The 18,296-nt window shown below is 31.5% G+C and overlaps 1 protein-coding gene and 5 non-coding genes across 6 annotated transcripts in view; all 6 read left to right on the plus strand.

Annotated features, from left to right (window-relative positions):
* The window catches only part of LOC145692493 (uncharacterized), a 154,862-nt gene that overhangs the window by 57,126 nt on the left and 79,440 nt on the right, over nucleotides 1-18,296 (plus strand). The gene's annotated exons all lie outside the window — the stretch shown is intronic.
* Nucleotides 581-651, plus strand: TRNAG-GCC (transfer RNA glycine (anticodon GCC)). The gene has a single exon. It is a non-coding gene; the product is annotated as a tRNA-Gly (tRNA).
* TRNAG-GCC (transfer RNA glycine (anticodon GCC)) lies at nucleotides 3,976-4,046 on the plus strand. The gene has a single exon. It is a non-coding gene; the product is annotated as a tRNA-Gly (tRNA).
* TRNAG-GCC (transfer RNA glycine (anticodon GCC)) lies at nucleotides 7,372-7,442 on the plus strand. The gene has a single exon. It is a non-coding gene; the product is annotated as a tRNA-Gly (tRNA).
* Nucleotides 10,769-10,839, plus strand: TRNAG-GCC (transfer RNA glycine (anticodon GCC)). The gene has a single exon. It is a non-coding gene; the product is annotated as a tRNA-Gly (tRNA).
* Nucleotides 14,084-14,154, plus strand: TRNAG-GCC (transfer RNA glycine (anticodon GCC)). The gene has a single exon. It is a non-coding gene; the product is annotated as a tRNA-Gly (tRNA).

Below are 18,296 nucleotides of genomic sequence, written 5' to 3' on the forward strand. Positions count from 1 at the left end.
AAAACTACTGCTACAATATTTGAATTATCAAATATATTATATTAATTGAAAATGTATCTTCTCTATGAAAAGATGTTACAGATTCTTATTAATTCTATATAGCATGAAATAAGGGTCTAATGGTTAGTTTTTTATGTTTTGGAATAAAGAAAGCTGCAACATTTATTGCATAAACTAGAAGAACGTAGTCCATTTTGTCGTATTAGAAAAGTGTAATCTCTAAAATGAAAAATCCACTGTTAGAACATCTGAAATTGTAGAATGCAGAGATGAAGGAACATTTACGTGTACTTAACTTGAACTGCATATTGAAGGAACGAGAATGTTATCCGCTTCACAATGTCGAAGACATAAAATACTTGAAAATTAAAGAAATTTTGTATGAATTTGGAATCATTGCGATGGTTTACTAGACGAAAAAAATCGAAGACTAAGTACAGAACTAATTCGAAGTTCGTTGTTTAACAAGTTATAAATAGTATGTTCGAAGATGATCAACTTCGCACTCTCGACGTAATAAATATGTTAATTAAAAAACATATTCATTTGAATGATAAAAGATTCTTAATTGTATATATGGGCATCGGTGGTTCAGTGGTAGAATGCTCGCCTGCCACGCGGGCGGCCTGGGTTCGATTCCCGGCCGATGCATTGAAATTTTGAAGTAGGTTGATTTTGAGAATCTCTAGAGCAGTTTTATCTGTTTAAGTAATGTTTCGACTTTCGAAAGTTATCGCAAGTTAAACACAATCGATTTGTCTCCTGATATGAATGAGAAAATTAAACACATTGTATGACTACCAATGATCAGCAACAAAATTCTAAATGCAAATGTAGCAATTGAAAACTCGCTGTCAATACTAAAATTTGTTTACGCACTACGAAAATTAACGTTAGCTACGATTATTAACAAAAGGTGTAGTTTTAAAAGGAAACTTCATCTTAGATTTGTTAATCGAGACATGATTTAAAAAATTGGATGAATTAATTGTTGTTTTGAGTTTGTATGTTAGATTGCCTGTGTTGAAGTTTTCTTTATTATTTGCTTCGTTTCAACTGTTATACTTGCTTTGAAATTCACATCTATCAGGTAAATATACTATCTTATACTACACAATAAACGAGAAGTAAGTAGCGTGTTTATTCCTTTGAGCTTTCCAATATTGCCGGAATTTAAGACTGTATATTTAATGACGAAAAAAGGTATATTTACTTGCATTATTGAATTAAAGTTGAATAGGAGTAGTTTATGAACAAGCATAGCGAACCTTTCTATTGAACATGATATAAAATATATAATTTAAAATGCATAAAAAAGAAAATTATGTTGGAAGATTTGAATGAATGCACAAATTAAATTGTAGGGTCTACATTTGAAGTAATTCTTTCGATTCGGCATCTGAAATTGAAAATAAATGATTGTCTCACGTAGCCAGCGAACCCGAATTAAAAGAAATTCGGATATAGTATTTCTGTTGATTGCAATGGAAACAATATTCTTGTTTGAGGTAGCGGATACAAAAGAGATTCTTTCTTATGGTTCGATCGTCAAGTAAATTTGCGTCCTATGCGTAAAAAGAAGTGGGAAATTAAGAGCTGGAGAACAATTTACATGAATTTAGTTTAGGACATTCGATTTCAGGTATCGTATCATAAATATTAAACATTGCAAAAAGGAATACTTTCATTCGTATTGGAAACGTGAGTTGAAAAGTTTGTAACAACTGGGAATACAAGGAACGACGGTAATTCTCGTTAATACTAGCACTGAGACACCTTGGTGTTAAAATATTTTAATATATAGTTTTCGTGTTAAAATTAAAAGAATTTGACTGGACTAAATTCAAATAATTAATCATGCTTAATAATATGCAACAATATTTGATTTAACAAACATATTATATTACCTGAAAGAAAGCTACTTTACGAAAATATGTTACCGATTCTTATTAATTCTATATAGAGTGAATCAAGTAAGGGTCCATTAGTTATTTATTATATGCTTTTGAATAAACAGTTTGAAACATTTATTGGATAAACTACTAGTACGTAGTCCGTTTTGTGATTCTTCGCAATAGACAGGTCTCGTACGTAAACTTAGGAATTTTCGCTGTTAGAACATATATCATTTTGGAATGCAGGAACGAACGACTAGTTAGGTTTAATTAACTTGAACTACATATTGTGAGAACAAGATTATATCCGAAACAAAAGTTTGAGGATATAACCTGCATGAAAATGAAGAGATTACGTACGATTCTGAAAATATTACGCTAGTTTGTTACACGAAAACATCGAAGAGCGAGTATGAAACAATTTTTGTAATTTCATGGTTTAGCAACTTATTACTTATTTGTGTCTTCATCATCAACTTTTCATTCACGACAAGAAGCGAAAACAGTCTCTAAATATCAAGCTCAATTAATGTTCTACAGAAACACACGCCACCTAATACTATTAACAAAATGTAGATTTTTAATACCAAAATTCATATTACCTTTGCTATTCGATATATCATTTTAGAAAGTTTATTAATTTACTGGTAGTTTTGGCCTGTGTGGTGAATTACATGCGTTGAAATCGTTTTTATTATTTGTTTAGTTTCAACTTCTATATTCATTTTCTAATCCTTATTTTTTAGGGAAGATACCACCATATACTACACAATGAACGTGAAGTAACTCACGTGTTCATTCGTTTGGGTTTTCAAATAATACCGGAATCTATGATTGTGTTCTGAAAGACGTAAACAATTATTTTTCCTCGTACTATTGATCTAGAGTTGAAGAGAATGGAAATGATCTTTTTCTGAATATAAAAAGCAAAATCTTTTCTCTGGAGCAAGATATAAAATGTGTCCTTTTAAAATATATGAAAGAACAAATTATGGTTGAAAATTTGAACAAATAGTAAAATTATTTTGGTGGGTCTACATTTGAAAATTTTTTCATTGGATATTTGAAGTTGAAACTGTATTTTTGTCTCATGTAGAGAGAAAATTAGAACTAAAGGAAGTCACATTACGTTGGTGGCAATGAGGATAATATCCTTGTTGAAAGTATTGAGAACAAGAGAGATTACTCCTCTCGGCTCAATCCTAAAGTGAATTTGCTTCGTATCCGTAAAGAGAAGCATGAAAATAAGAGCTGGCTAACAATCCACATGAATTTAAGTTGGGACATCATATTTAAATAATTAAGCACTGCAAGGAGGAATACTTTTATTCGTATTGGAAACTTGAGTTGAAAATTAGTAAGAACTGAGAAAATGTGAGCACTGTTAATTTCCGTGAATAGTTGCACTGTAAGAGCCAGTTTGTGAAATTTCTAATATATAATTTTTCGTTTTCAAATTAAAGAATTTGACTGTACCAGACAGAAATAAATAACCATGCATAAAACTACTGCTACAATATTTGAATTATCAAATATATTATATTAATTGAAAATGTATCTTCTCTATGAAAAGATGTTACAGATTCTTATTAATTCTATATAGCATGAAATAAGGGTCTAATGGTTAGTTTTTTATGTTTTGGAATAAAGAAAGCTGCAACATTTATTGCATAAACTAGAAGAACGTAGTCCATTTTGTCGTATTAGAAAAGTGTAATCTCTAAAATGAAAAATCCACTGTTAGAACATCTGAAATTGTAGAATGCAGAGATGAAGGAACATTTACGTGTACTTAACTTGAACTGCATATTGAAGGAACGAGAATGTTATCCGCTTCACAATGTCGAAGACATAAAATACTTGAAAATTAAAGAAATTTTGTATGAATTTGGAATCATTGCGATGGTTTACTAGACGAAAAAAATCGAAGACTAAGTACAGAACTAATTCGAAGTTCGTTGTTTAACAAGTTATAAATAGTATGTTCGAAGATGATCAACTTCGCACTCTCGACGTAATAAATATGTTAATTAAAAAACATATTCATTTGAATGATAAAAGATTCTTAATTGTATATATGGCATCGGTGGTTCAGTGGTAGAATGCTCGCCTGCCACGCGGGCGGCCCGGGTTCGATTCCCGGCCGATGCATTGAAATTTTGAAGTAGGTTGATTTTGAGAATCTCTAGAGCAGTTTTATCTGTTTAAGTAATGTTTCGACTTTCGAAAGTTATCGCAAGTTAAACACAATCGATTTGTCTCCTGATATGAATGAGAAAATTAAACACATTGTATGATTACCAATCATCAGCAACAAAATTCTAAATGCAAATGTAGCAATTGAAAACTCGCTGTCAATACTAAAATTTGTTTACGCACTACGAAAATTAACGTTACCTACGATTATTAACAAAAGGTGTAGTTTTAAAAGGAAACTTCATCTTAGATTTGTTAATCGTGACATGATTTAAAAAATTGGATGAATTAATTGTTGTTTTGAGTTTGTATGTTAGATTGCCTGTGTTGAAGTTCTCTTTATTATTTGCTTCGTTTCAACTGTTATACTTGCTTTGAAATTCACATCTATCAGGTAAATATACTATCTTATACTACACAATAAACGAGAAGTAAGTAGCGTGTTTATTCCTTTGAGCTTTCCAATATTGCCGGAATTTAAGACTGTATATTTAATGACGAAAAAAGGTATATTTACTTGCATTATTGAATTAAAGTTGAATAGGAGTAGTTTATGAACAAGCATAGCGAATCTTTCTATTGAACATGATATAAAATATATAATTTAAAATGCATAAAAAAGAAAATTATGTTGGAAGATTTGAATGAATGCACAAATTAAATTGTAGGGTCTACATTTGAAGTAATTCTTTCGATTCGGCATCTGAAATTGAAAATAAATGATTGTCTCACGTAGCAAGCGAACCCGAATTAAAAGAAATTCGGATATAGTATTTCTGTTGATTGCAATGGAAACAATATTCTTGTTTGAGGTAGCGGATACAAAAGAGATTCTTTCTTATGGTTCGATCGTCAAGTAAATTTGCGTCCTATGCGTAAAAAGAAGTGGGAAATTAAGAGCTGGAGAACAATTTACATGAATTTAGTTTAGGACATTCGATTTCAGGTATCGTATCATAAATATTAAACATTGCAAAAAGGAATACTTTCATTCGTATTGGAAACGTGAGTTGAAAAGTTTGTAACAACTGGGAATACAAGGAACGACGGTAATTCTCGTTAATACTAGCACTGAGACACCTTGGTGTTAAAATATTTTAATATATAGTTTTCGTGTTAAAATTAAAAGAATTTGACTGGACTAAATTCAAATAATTAATCATGCTTAATAATATGCAACAATATTTGATTTAACAAACATATTATATTACCTGAAAGAAAGCTACTTTACGAAAATATGTTACCGATTCTTATTAATTCTATATAGAGTGAATCAAGTAAGGGTCCATTAGTTATTTATTATATGCTTTTGAATAAACAGTTTGAAACATTTATTGGATAAACTACTAGTACGTAGTCCGTTTTGTGATTCTTCGCAATAGACAGGTCTCGTACGTAAACTTAGGAATTTTCGCTGTTAGAACATATATCATTTTGGAATGCAGGAACGAACGACTAGTTAGGTTTAATTAACTTGAACTACATATTGTGAGAACAAGATTATATCCGAAACAAAAGTTTGAGGATATAACCTGCATGAAAATGAAGAGATTACGTACGATTCTGAAAATATTACGCTAGTTTGTTACACGAAAACATCGAAGAGCGAGTATGAAACAATTTTTGTAATTTCATGGTTTAGCAAATTATTACTTATTTGTGTCTTCATCATCAACTTTTCATTCACGACAAGAAGCGAAAACAGTCTCTAAATATCAAGCTCAATTAATGTTCTACAGAAACACACGCCACCTAATACTATTAACAAAATGTAGATTTTTAATACCAAAATTCATATTACCTTTGCTATTCGATATATCATTTTAGAAAGTTTATTAATTTACTGGTAGTTTTGGCCTGTGTGGTGAATTACATGCGTTGAAATCGTTTTTATTATTTGTTTAGTTTCAACTTCTATATTCATTTTCTAATCCTTATTTTTTAGGGAAGATACCACCATATACTACACAATGAACGTGAAGTAACTCACGTGTTCATTCGTTTGGGTTTTCAAATAATACCGGAATCTATGATTGTGTTCTGAAAGACGTAAAGAATTATTTTTCCTCGTACTATTGATCTAGAGTTGAAGAGAATGGAAATGATCTTTTTCTGAATAAAAAAAGCAAAATCTTTTCTCTGGAGCAAGATATAAAATGTGTCCTTTTAAAATATATGAAAGAACAAATTATGGTTGAAAATTTGAACAAATAGTAAAATTATTTTGGTGGGTCTACATTTGAAAATTTTTTCATTGGATATTTGAAGTTGAAACTGTATTTTTGTCTCATGTAGAGAGAAAATTAGAACTAAAGGAAGTCACATTACGTTGGTGGCAATGAGGATAATATCCTTGTTGAAAGTATTGAGAACAAGAGAGATTACTCCTCTCGGCTCAATCCTAAAGTGAATTTGCTTCGTATCCGTAAAGAGAAGCATGAAAATAAGAGCTGGCTAACAATCCACATGAATTTAAGTTGGGACATCATATTTAAATAATTAAGCACTGCAAGGAGGAATACTTTTATTCGTATTGGAAACTTGAGTTGAAAATTAGTAAGAACTGAGAAAATGTGAGCACTGTTAATTTCCGTGAATAGTTGCACTGTAAGAGCCAGTTTGTGAAATTTCTAATATATAATTTTTCGTTTTCAAATTAAAGAATTTGACTGTACCAGACAGAAATAAATAACCATGCATAAAACTACTGCTACAATATTTGAATTATCAAATATATTATATTAATTGAAAATGTATCTTCTCTATGAAAAGATGTTACAGATTCTTATTAATTCTATATAGCATGAAATAAGGGTCTAATGGTTAGTTTTTTATGTTTTGGAATAAAGAAAGCTGCAACATTTATTGCATAAACTACAAGAACGTAGTCCATTTTGTCGTATTAGAAAAGTGTAATCTCTAAAATGAAAAATCCACTGTTAGAACATCTGAAATTGTAGAATGCAGAGATGAAGGAACATTTACGTGTACTTAACTTGAACTGCATATTGAAGGAACGAGAATGTTATCCGCTTCACAATGTCGAAGACATAAAATACTTGAAAATTAAAGAAATTTTGTATGAATTTGGAATCATTGCGATGGTTTACTAGACGAAAAAAATCGAAGACTAAGTACAGAACTAATTCGAAGTTCGTTGTTTAACAAGTTATAAATAGTATGTTCGAAGATGATCAACTTCGCACTCTCGACGTAATAAATATGTTAATTAAAAAACATATTCATTTGAATGATAAAAGTTTCTTAATTGTATATATGGGCATCGGTGGTTCAGTGGTAGAATGCTCGCCTGCCACGCGGGCGGCCCGGGTTCGATTCCCGGCCGATGCATTGAAATTTTGAAGTAGGTTGATTTTGAGAATCTCTAGAGCAGTTTTATCTGTTTAAGTAATGTTTCGACTTTCGAAAGTTATCGCAAGTTAAATACAATCGATTTGTCTCCTGATATGAATGAGAAAATTAAACACATTGTATGATTACCAATCATCAGCAACAAAATTCTAAATGCAAATGTAGCAATTGAAAACTCGCTGTCAATACTAAAATTTGTTTACGCACTACGAAAATTAACGTTACCTACGATTATTAACAAAAGGTGTAGTTTTAAAAGGAAACTTCATCTTAGATTTGTTAATCGAGACATGATTTAAAAAATTGGATGAATTAATTGTTGTTTTGAGTTTGTATGTTAGATTGCCTGTGTTGAAGTTCTCTTTATTATTTGCTTCGTTTCAACTGTTATACTTGCTTTGAAATTCACATCTATCAGGTAAATATACTATCTTATACTACACAATAAACGAGAAGTAAGTAGCGTGTTTATTCCTTTGAGCTTTCCAATATTGCCGGAATTTAAGACTGTATATTTAATGACGAAAAAAGGTATATTTACTTGCATTATTGAATTAAAGTTGAATAGGAGTAGTTTATGAACAAGCATAGCGAATCTTTCTATTGAACATGATATAAAATATATAATTTAAAATGCATAAAAAAGAAAATTATGTTGGAAGATTTGAATGAATGCTCAAATTAAATTGTAGGGTCTACATTTGAAGTAATTCTTTCGATTCGGCATCTGAAATTGAAAATAAATGATCGTCTCACGTAGCCAGCGAACCCGAATTAAAAGAAATTCGGATATAGTATTTCTGTTGATTGCAATGGAAACAATATTCTTGTTTGAGGTAGCGGATACAAAAGAGATTCTTTCTTATGGTTCGACCGTCAAGTAAATTTGCGTCCTATGCGTAAAAAGAAGTGGGAAATTAAGAGCTGGAGAACAATTTACATGAATTTAGTTTAGGACATTCGATTTCAGGTATCGTATCGTAAATATTAAACATTGCAAAAAGGAATACTTTCATTCGTATTGGAAACGTGAGTTGAAAAGTTTGTAACAACTGGGAATACAAGGAACGACGGTAATTCTCGTTAATACTAGCACTGAGACACCTTGGTGTTAAAATATTTTAATATATAGTTTTCGTGTTAAAATTAAAAGAATTTGACTGGACTAAATTCAAATAATTAATCATGCTTAATAATATGCAACAATATTTGATTTAACAAACATATTATATTACCCGAAAGAAAGCTACTTTACGAAAATATGTTACCGATTCTTATTAATTCTATATAGAGTGAATGAAGTAAGGGTCCATTAGTTATTTATTATATGCTTTTGAATAAACAGTTTGAAACATTTATTGGATAAACTACTACTACGTAGTCCGTTTTGTGATTCTTCGCAATAGACAGGTCTCGTACGTAAACTTAGGAATTTTCGCTGTTAGAACATATATCATTTTGGAATGCAGGAACGAACGACTAGTTAGGTTTAATTAACTTGAACTGCATATTCTGAGAACAAGATTATATCCGAAACAAAATTTTGAGGATATAACCTGCATGAAAATGAAGAGATTACGTACGATTCTGAAAATATTACGCTAGTTTTGTACACGAAAACATCGAAGAGCGAGTATGAAACAATTTTTGTAATTTCATGGTTTAGCAACTTATTACTTATTTGTGTCTTCATCATCAACTTTTCATTCACGACCAGAAGCGAAAACAGTCTCTAAATATCAAGCTGAATTAATGTTCTACAGAAACACACGCCACCTAATACTATTAACAAAATGTAGATTTTTAATACCAAACTTCATATTACCTTTGCTATTTGATATATCATTTTAGAAAGTTTATTAATTTACTGGTAGTTTTGGCCTGTGTGGTGAATTACATGCGTTGAAATCTTTTTTATTATTTGTTTAGTTTCAACTTCTATATTCATTTTCTAATCCTTATTTTTTTAGGGAAGATACCACCATATACTACACAATGAACGTGAAGTAACTCACGTGTTCATTCGTTTGGGTTTTCAAATAATACCGGAATCTATGATTGTGTTCTGAAAGACGTAAAGAATTATTTTTCCTCGTACTATTGATCTAGAGTTGAAGAGAATGGAAATGATCTTTTTCTGAATAAAAAAAGCAAAATCTTTTCTCTGGAGCAAGATATAAAATGTGTCCTTTTAAAATATATCAAAGAACAAATTATGGTTGAAAATTTGAACAAATAGTAAAATTATTTTGGTGGGTCTACATTTGAAAATCTTTTCATTGGATATTTGAAGTTGAAACTGTATTTTTGTCTCATGTAGAGAGAAAATTAGAACTAAAGGAAGTCACATTACGTTGGTGGCAATGAGGATAATATCCTTGTTGAAAGTATTGAGAACAAGAGAGATTACTCCTCTCGGCTCAATCCTAAAGTGAATTTGCTTCGTATCCGTAAAGAGAAGCATGAAAATAAGAGCTGGCTAACAATCCACATGAATTTAAGTTGGGACATCATATTTAAATAATTAAGCACTGCAAGGAGGAATACTTTTATTCGTATTGGAAACTTGAGTTGAAAATTAGTAAGAACTGAGAAAATGTGAGCATTGTCAATTTCCGTGAATAGTTGCACTGTAAGAGCCAGTTTGTGAATTTTCTAATATATAATTTTTCGTTTTCAAATTAAAGAATTTGACTGTACCAGACAGAAATAAATAATCATGCCTAAAACTACTGCTACAATATTTGAATTATCAAATATATTATATTAATTGAAAATGTAGCTTCTCTATGAAAAGATGTTACAGATTCTTATTAATTCTATATAGCATGAAATAAGGGTCTAATGGTTAGTTTTTTATGTTTTGGAATAAAGAAAGCTGCAACATTTATTGCATAAACTACAAGAACGTAGTCCATTTTGTCGTATTAGAAAAGTGTAATCTCTAAAATGAAAAATCCACTGTTAGAACATCTGAAATTGTAGAATGCAGAGATGAAGGAACATTTACGTGTACTTAACTTGAACTGCATATTGAAGGAACGAGAATGTTGTCCGCTTCACAATGTCGAAGACATAAAATACTTGGAAATTAAAGAAATTTTGTATGAATTTGGAATCACTGCGATGGTTTACTAGACGAAAGATATTGAAGACTAAGTACAGAACTAATTCGAAGTTCGTTGTTTAACAAGTTATAAATAGTATGTTCGAAGATGATCAACTTCGCACTCTCGACGTAATAAATATGTTAATTAAAAAACATATTCATTTGAATGATAAAAGTTTCTTAATTGTATATATGGGCATCGGTGGTTCAGTGGTAGAATGCTCGCATGCCACGCGGGCGGCCCGGGTTCGATTCCCGGCCGATGCGTTGAAATTTTGAAGTAGGTTGATTTTGAGAATCTCTAGAGCAGTTTTATCTGTTTAAGTAATGTTTCGACTTTCGAAAGTTATCCTAAGTTAAATACAATCGATTTGTCTCCTGATATGAATGAGAAAATTAAACACATTGTATGATTACCAATCATCAGCAACAAAATTCTAAATGCAAATGTAGCAATTGAAAACTCGCTGTCAATACTAAAATTTGTTTACGCACTACGAAAATTAACGTTACCTACGATTATTAACAAAAGGTGTAGTTTTAAAAGGAAACTTCATCTTAGATTTGTTAATCGAGACATGATTTAAAAAATTGGATGAATTAATTGTTGTTTTGAGTTTGTATGTTAGATTGCCTGTGTTGAAGTTTTCTTTATTATTTGCTTCGTTTCAACTGTTATACTTGCTTTGAAATTCACATCTATCAGGTAAATATACTATCTTATACTACACAATAAACGAGAAGTAAGTAGCGTGTTTATTCCTTTGAGCTTTCCAATATTGCCGGAATTTAAGACTGTATATTTAATGACGAAAAAAGGTATATTTACTTGCATTATTGAATTAAAGTTGAATAGGAGTAGTTTATGAACAAGCATAGCGAACCTTTCTATTGAACATGATATAAAATATATAATTTAAAATGCATAAAAAAGAAAATTATGTTGGAAGATTTGAATGAATGCACAAATTAAATTGTAGGGTCTACATTTGAAGTAATTCTTTCGATTCGGCATCTGAAATTGAAAATAAATGATTGTCTCACGTAGCAAGCGAACCCGAATTAAAAGAAATTCGGATATAGTATTTCTGTTGATTGCAATGGAAACAATATTCTTGTTTGAGGTAGCGGATACAAAAGAGATTCTTTCTTATGGTTCGATCGTCAAGTAAATTTGCGTCCTATGCGTAAAAAGAAGTGGGAAATTAAGAGCTGGAGAACAATTTACATGAATTTAGTTTAGGACATTCGATTTCAGGTATCGTATCATCTGGGAATACAAGGAACGACGGTAATTCTCGTTAATACTAGCACTGAGACACCTTGGTGTTAAAATATTTTAATATATAGTTTTCGTGTTAAAATTAAAAGAATTTGACTGGACTAAATTCAAATAATTAATCATGCTTAATAATATGCAACAATATTTGATTTAACAAACATATTATATTAACCGAAAGAAAGCTACTTTACGAAAATATGTTACCGATTCTTATTAATTCTATATAGAGTGAATCAAGTAAGGGTCCATTAGTTATTTATTATATGCTTTTGAATAAACAGTTTGAAACATTTATTGGATAAACTACTAGTACGTAGTCCGTTTTGTGATTCTTCGCAATAGACAGGTCTCGTACGTAAACTTAGGAGTTTTCGCTGTTAGAACATATATCATTTTGGAATGCAGGAACGAACGACTACTTAGGTTTAATTAACTTGAACTGCTTATTCTGAGAACAAGATTATATCCGAAACAAAATTTTGAGGATATAACCTGCATGAAAATGAAGAGATTACGTACGATTCTGAAAATATTACGCTAGTTTTGTACACGAAAACATCGAAGAGCGAGTATGAAACAATTTTTGTAATTTCATGGTTTAGCAACTTATTACTTATTTGTGTCTTCATCATCAACTTTTCATTCACGACAAGAAGCGAAAACAGTCTCTAAATATCAAGCTCAATTAATGTTCTACAGAAACACACGCCACCTAATACTATTAACAAAATGTAGATTTTTAATACCAAAATTCATATTACCTTTGCTATTCGATATATCATTTTAGAAAGTTTATTAATTTACTGGTAGTTTTGGCCTGTGTGGTGAATTACATGCGTTGAAATCTTTTTTATTATTTGTTTAGTTTCAACTTCTATATTCATTTTCTAATCCTTATTTTTTTAGGGAAGATACCACCATATACTACACAATGAACGTGAAGTAACTCACGTGTTCATTCGTTTGGGTTTTCAAATAATACCGGAATCTATGATTGTGTTCTGAAAGACGTAAAGAATTATTTTTCCTCGTACTATTGATCTAGAGTTGAAGAGAATGAAAATGATCTTTTTCTTAATAAAATCTGCAAAATTTTTTCTCTGGAGCAAGATATAAAATGTGTCCTTTTAAAATATATGAAAGAACAAATTATGGTTGAAAATTTGAACAAATAGTAAAATTATTTTGGTGGGTCTACATTTGAAAATCTTTTCATTGGATATTTGAAGTTGAAACTGTATTTTTGTCTCATGTAGAGAGATAATTAGAACTAAAGGAAGTCACATTACGTTGGTGGCAATGAGGATAATATCCTTGTTGAAAGTATTGAGAACAAGAGAGATTACTCCTCTCGGCTCAATCCTAAAGTGAATTTGCTTCGTATCCGTAAAGAGAAGCATGAAAATAAGAGCTGGCTAACAATCCACATGAATTTAAGTTGGGACATCATATTTAAATAATTAAGCACTGCAAGGAGGAATACTTTTATTCGTATTGGAAACTTAGTAAGAACTGAGAAAATGTGAGCATTGTTAATTTCCGTGAATAGTTGCACTGTAAGAGCCAGTTTGTGAATTTTCTAATATATAATTTTTCGTTTTCAAATTAAAGAATTTGACTGTACCAGACAGAAATAAATAATCATGCCTAAAACTACTGCTACAATATTTGAATTATCAAATATATTATATTAATTGAAAATGTAGCTTCTCTATAAGAAGATGTTACAGATTCTTATTAATTCTATATAGCATGAAATAAGGGTCTAATGGTTAGTTTTTTATGTTTTGGAATAAAGAAAGCTGCAACATTTATTGCATAAACTACAAGAACGTAGTCCATTTTGTCGTATTAGAAAAGTGTAATCTCTAAAATGAAAAATCCACTGTTAGAACATCTGAAATTGTGGAATGCAGAGATGAAGGAACATTTACGTGTACTTAACTTGAACTGCATATTGAAGGAACGAGAATGTTGTCCGCTTCACAATGTCGAAGACATAAAATACTTGGAAATTAAAGAAATTTTGTATGAATTTGGAATCATTGCCATGGTTTACTAGACGAAAGATATTGAAGACTAAGTACAGAACTAATTCGAAGTTCGTTGTTTAACAAGTTATAAATAGTATGTTCGAAGATGATCAACTTCGCACTCTCGACGTAATAAATATGTTAATTAAAAAACATATTCATTTGAATGATAAAAGTTTCTTAATTGTATATATGGGCATCGGTGGTTCAGTGGTAGAATGCTCGCCTGCCACGCGGGCGGCCCGGGTTCGATTCCCGGCCGATGCATTGAAATTTTGAAGTAGGTTGATTTTGAGAATCTCTAGAGCAGTTTTATCTGTTTAAGTAATGTTTCGACTTTCGAAAGTTATCCTAAGTTATTTGGTCTAGGATTTAATTCGTGCGGGTGGACAAGAGATGCTGCAACGAACGGAGCGTCCCACAGTTCCGTGTATCCACACATGTGTTGCAAACCCCTGTCATCGCGTATCGTTCGTAGTATAGGGCAGTGGATTAAAGCGTCGACAACACCAGTTTGTAGTTAAGTGAACATGGCGCAATTTGTGCCTGATAAAGTGTTTTTGCGGGGTGTCCTGCTGCATTACTTTAACATGCAGAAAAGTGCGACTGAAAGTCATCGTATTTTGGTGGAAGTGTATGGTGACCATGCTCTAGCTGAGCGAACGTGTCAGAAGTGGTTTGCACTGTTTAGAAGTGGTGATTTCGGCTTGGCAGATCAAGAGCGAGCTGGACAGCCAAAAAAATTTCAAGACGAAGAATTGACAGCATTGCTCGAGCAGGATTCGTGTCAAACGCAGGAACAACTTGCAGCAGCATTAGGCATTGATCAAACAACAGTCTCCAAACGCTTGAAAGCCATGGGAATGATTCAAAAGATGTCACATTGGGTTCCACATGAATTGAAAGACAGAGACGTTGAAAGACGAAAAACCATTTGCGAATTGCTGCTTCAACGACAGAGCAGAAAGGGGTTTCTGCATCGAATTATTACGGGTGATGAGAAGTGGATCCATTACGAGAACCCTAAACGAAAAAAGGCCTGGGTGAAACCAGGTGAACCAGGTCCATCACAACCAAAACGAGATATTCACTGTGCAAAGGTTATGCTGTGCATATGGTGGGATATGAAAGGTGTGGTGTACTATGAGCTACTGCAACCGGGTGAAACTATGAATGGAGAACGTTATCGACAAGAATTAATGCGTTTGAAGCAAGCTCTGGCCCGAACACGACCAGAATAGGAGAACAGACATGATAAACTTATTGTTCAACATGATAACTCTCGCCCACATGTCGCAAAACCGGTCAAAACCTATTTAGAAAATGTCGGATGGGAAGTTTTACCCCACCCGCCGTATTCACCAGACGTTGCTCCTTCGGACTACTACTTGTTCGATTGCATGAACAACGATTTGATTGGACAGCGGTTTACTTCTTCAGAAGATATCGAAATATGGGTCTCTGACTGGATCGCTTCCAAGGATGAGGACTTCTTTCGCCACGGAATCCGTACATTGCATGACAGATAGGCGAAAGTGGTGGCTAGCGATGGACAATATTTTTCTTAAGGTATTTATGTATTTTGTGTTTGTACTACAGCTTCAATGTGTGCGTACAAACCGCACGAATTAATTCCTAGACCAAATAAATACAATCGATTTGTCTCCTGATATGAATGATTAAATTAAACACATTGTATGATTACCAATCATCAGCAACAAAATTCTAAATGCAAATGTAGCAATTGAAAACTCGCTGTCAATACTAATATTTGTTTACGCACTACGAAAATTAACGTTACCTACGATTATTAACAAAAGGTGTAGTTTTAAAAGGAAACTTCATCTTAGATTTGTTAATCGAGACATGATTTAAAAAATTGGACGAATTAATTGTTGTTTTGAGTTTGTATGTTAGATTGCCTGTGTTGAAATTTTCTTTATTATTTGCTTCGTTTCAACTGTTATACTTGCTTTGAAATTCACATCTATCAGGTAAATATACTATCTTATACTACACAATAAACGACAAGTAAGTAGCGTGTTTATTCCTTTGAGCTTTCCAATATTGCCGGAATTTAAGACTGTATATTTAATGACGAAAAAAGGTATATTTACTTGCATTATTGAATTAAAGTTGAATAGGAGTAGTTTATGAACAAGCATAACGAACCTTTCTATTGAACATGATATAAAATATATAATTTAAAATGCATAAAAAAGAAAATTATGTTGGAAGATTTGAATGAATGCACAAATTAAATTGTAGGGTCTACATTTGAAGTAATTCTTTCGATTCGGCATCTGAAATTGAAAATAAATGATTGTCTCACGTAGACAGCGAACCCGAATTAAAAGAAATTCGGATATAGTATTTCTGTTGATTGCAATGGAAACAATATTCTTGTTTGAAGTAGCAGATACAAAAGAGATCCTTTCTTATGGTTCGATCGAAAAGTAAATTTGCGTCCTATGCGTAAAAAGAAGTGGGAAATTAAGAGCTGGAGAACAATTTACATGAATTTTGTTTAGGACATTCGATTTCAGGTATCGTATCGTAAATATTAAACATTGCAAAAAGGAATACTTTCATTCGTATTGGAAACGTGAGTTGAAAAGTTTGTAACAACTGGGAATACAAGGAACGACGGTAATTCTCGTTAATACTAGCACTGAGACACCTTGGTGTTAAAATATATTAATATATAGTTTTCGTGTTAAAATTAAAAGAATTTGACTGGACTAAATTCAAATAATTAATCATGCTTAATAATATGCAACAATATTTGATTTAACAAACATATTATATTAACCGAAAGAAAGCTACTTTACGAAAATATGTTACCGATTCTTATTAATTCTATATAGAGTGAATCAAGTAAGGGTCCATTAGTTATTTATTATATGCTTTTGAATAAACAGTTTGAAACATTTATTGGATAAACTACTAGTACGTAGTCCGTTTTGTGATTCTTCGCAATAGACAGGTCTCGTACGTAAACTTAGGAATTTTCGCTGTTAGAACATATATCATTTTGGAATGCAGGAACGAACGACTAGTTAGGCTTAATTAACTTGAACTACATATTCTGAGAACAAGGTTATATCCGAAACAAAATTTTGAGGATATAACCTGCATGAAAATGAAGAGATTACGTACGATTCTGAAAATATTACGCTAGTTTGTTATACGAAAACATCGAAGAGCGAGTATGAAACAATTTTTGTAATTTCATGGTTTAGCAACTTATTACTTATTTGTGTCTTCATCATCAACTTTTCATTCACGACAAGAAGCGAAAACAGTCTCTAAATATCAAGCTCAATTAATGTTCTACAGAAACACACGCCACCTAATACTATTAACAAAATGTAGATTTTTAATACCAAACTTCATATTACCTTTGCTATTTGATATATCATTTTAGAAAGTTTATTAATTTACTGGTAGTTTTGGCCTGTGTGGTGAATTACATGCGTTGAAATCTTTTTTATTATTTGTTTAGTTTCAACTTCTATATTCATTTTCTAATCCTTATTTTTTTAGGGAAGATACCACCATATACTACACAATGAACGTGAAGTAACTCACGTGTTCATTCGTTTGGGTTTTCAAATAATACCGGAATCTATGATTGTGTTCTGAAAGACGTAAACAATTATTTTTCCTCGTACTATTGATCTAGAGTTGAAGAGAATGGAAATGATTTTTTTCTGAATGAAAAAGCAAAATCTTTTCTCTGGAGCAAGATATAAAATGTGTCCTTTTAAAATATATGAAAGAACAAATTATGGTTGAAAATTTGAACAAATAGTAAAATTATTTTGGTGGGTCTACATTTGAAAATCTTTTCATTGGATATTTGAAGTTGAAACTGTATTTTTGTCTCATGTAGAGAGAAAATTAGAACTAAAGGAAGTCACATTACGTTGGTGGCAATGAGGATAATATCCTTGTTGAAAGTATTGAGAACAAGAGAGATTACTCCTCTCGGCTCAATCCTAAAGTGAATTTGCTTCGTATCCGTAAAGAGAAGCATGAAAATAAGAGCTGGCTAACAATCCACTTGAATTTAAGTTGAGACATCATATTTAAATAATTAAGCACTGCAAGGAGGAATACTTTTATTCGTATTGGAAACTTGAGTTGAAAATTAGTAAGAACTGAGAAAATGTGAGCACTGTTAATTTCCGTGAATAGTTGCACTGTAAAAGCCAGTTTGTGAATTTTCTAATATATAATTTTTCGTTTTCAAATTAAAGAATTTGACTGTACCAGACAGAAATAAATAATCATGCATAAAACTACTGCTACAATATTTGAATTATCAAATATATTATATTAATTGAAAATGTAGCTTCTCTATGAAAAGATGTTACAGATTCTTATTAATTCTATATAGCATGAAA

Source organism: Thermobia domestica, chromosome 8 (assembly GCF_964235325.1).
Source record: "Thermobia domestica chromosome 8, izTheDome1.hap1.1, whole genome shotgun sequence".
NCBI lineage: Eukaryota > Metazoa > Arthropoda > Insecta > Zygentoma > Lepismatidae > Thermobia > Thermobia domestica.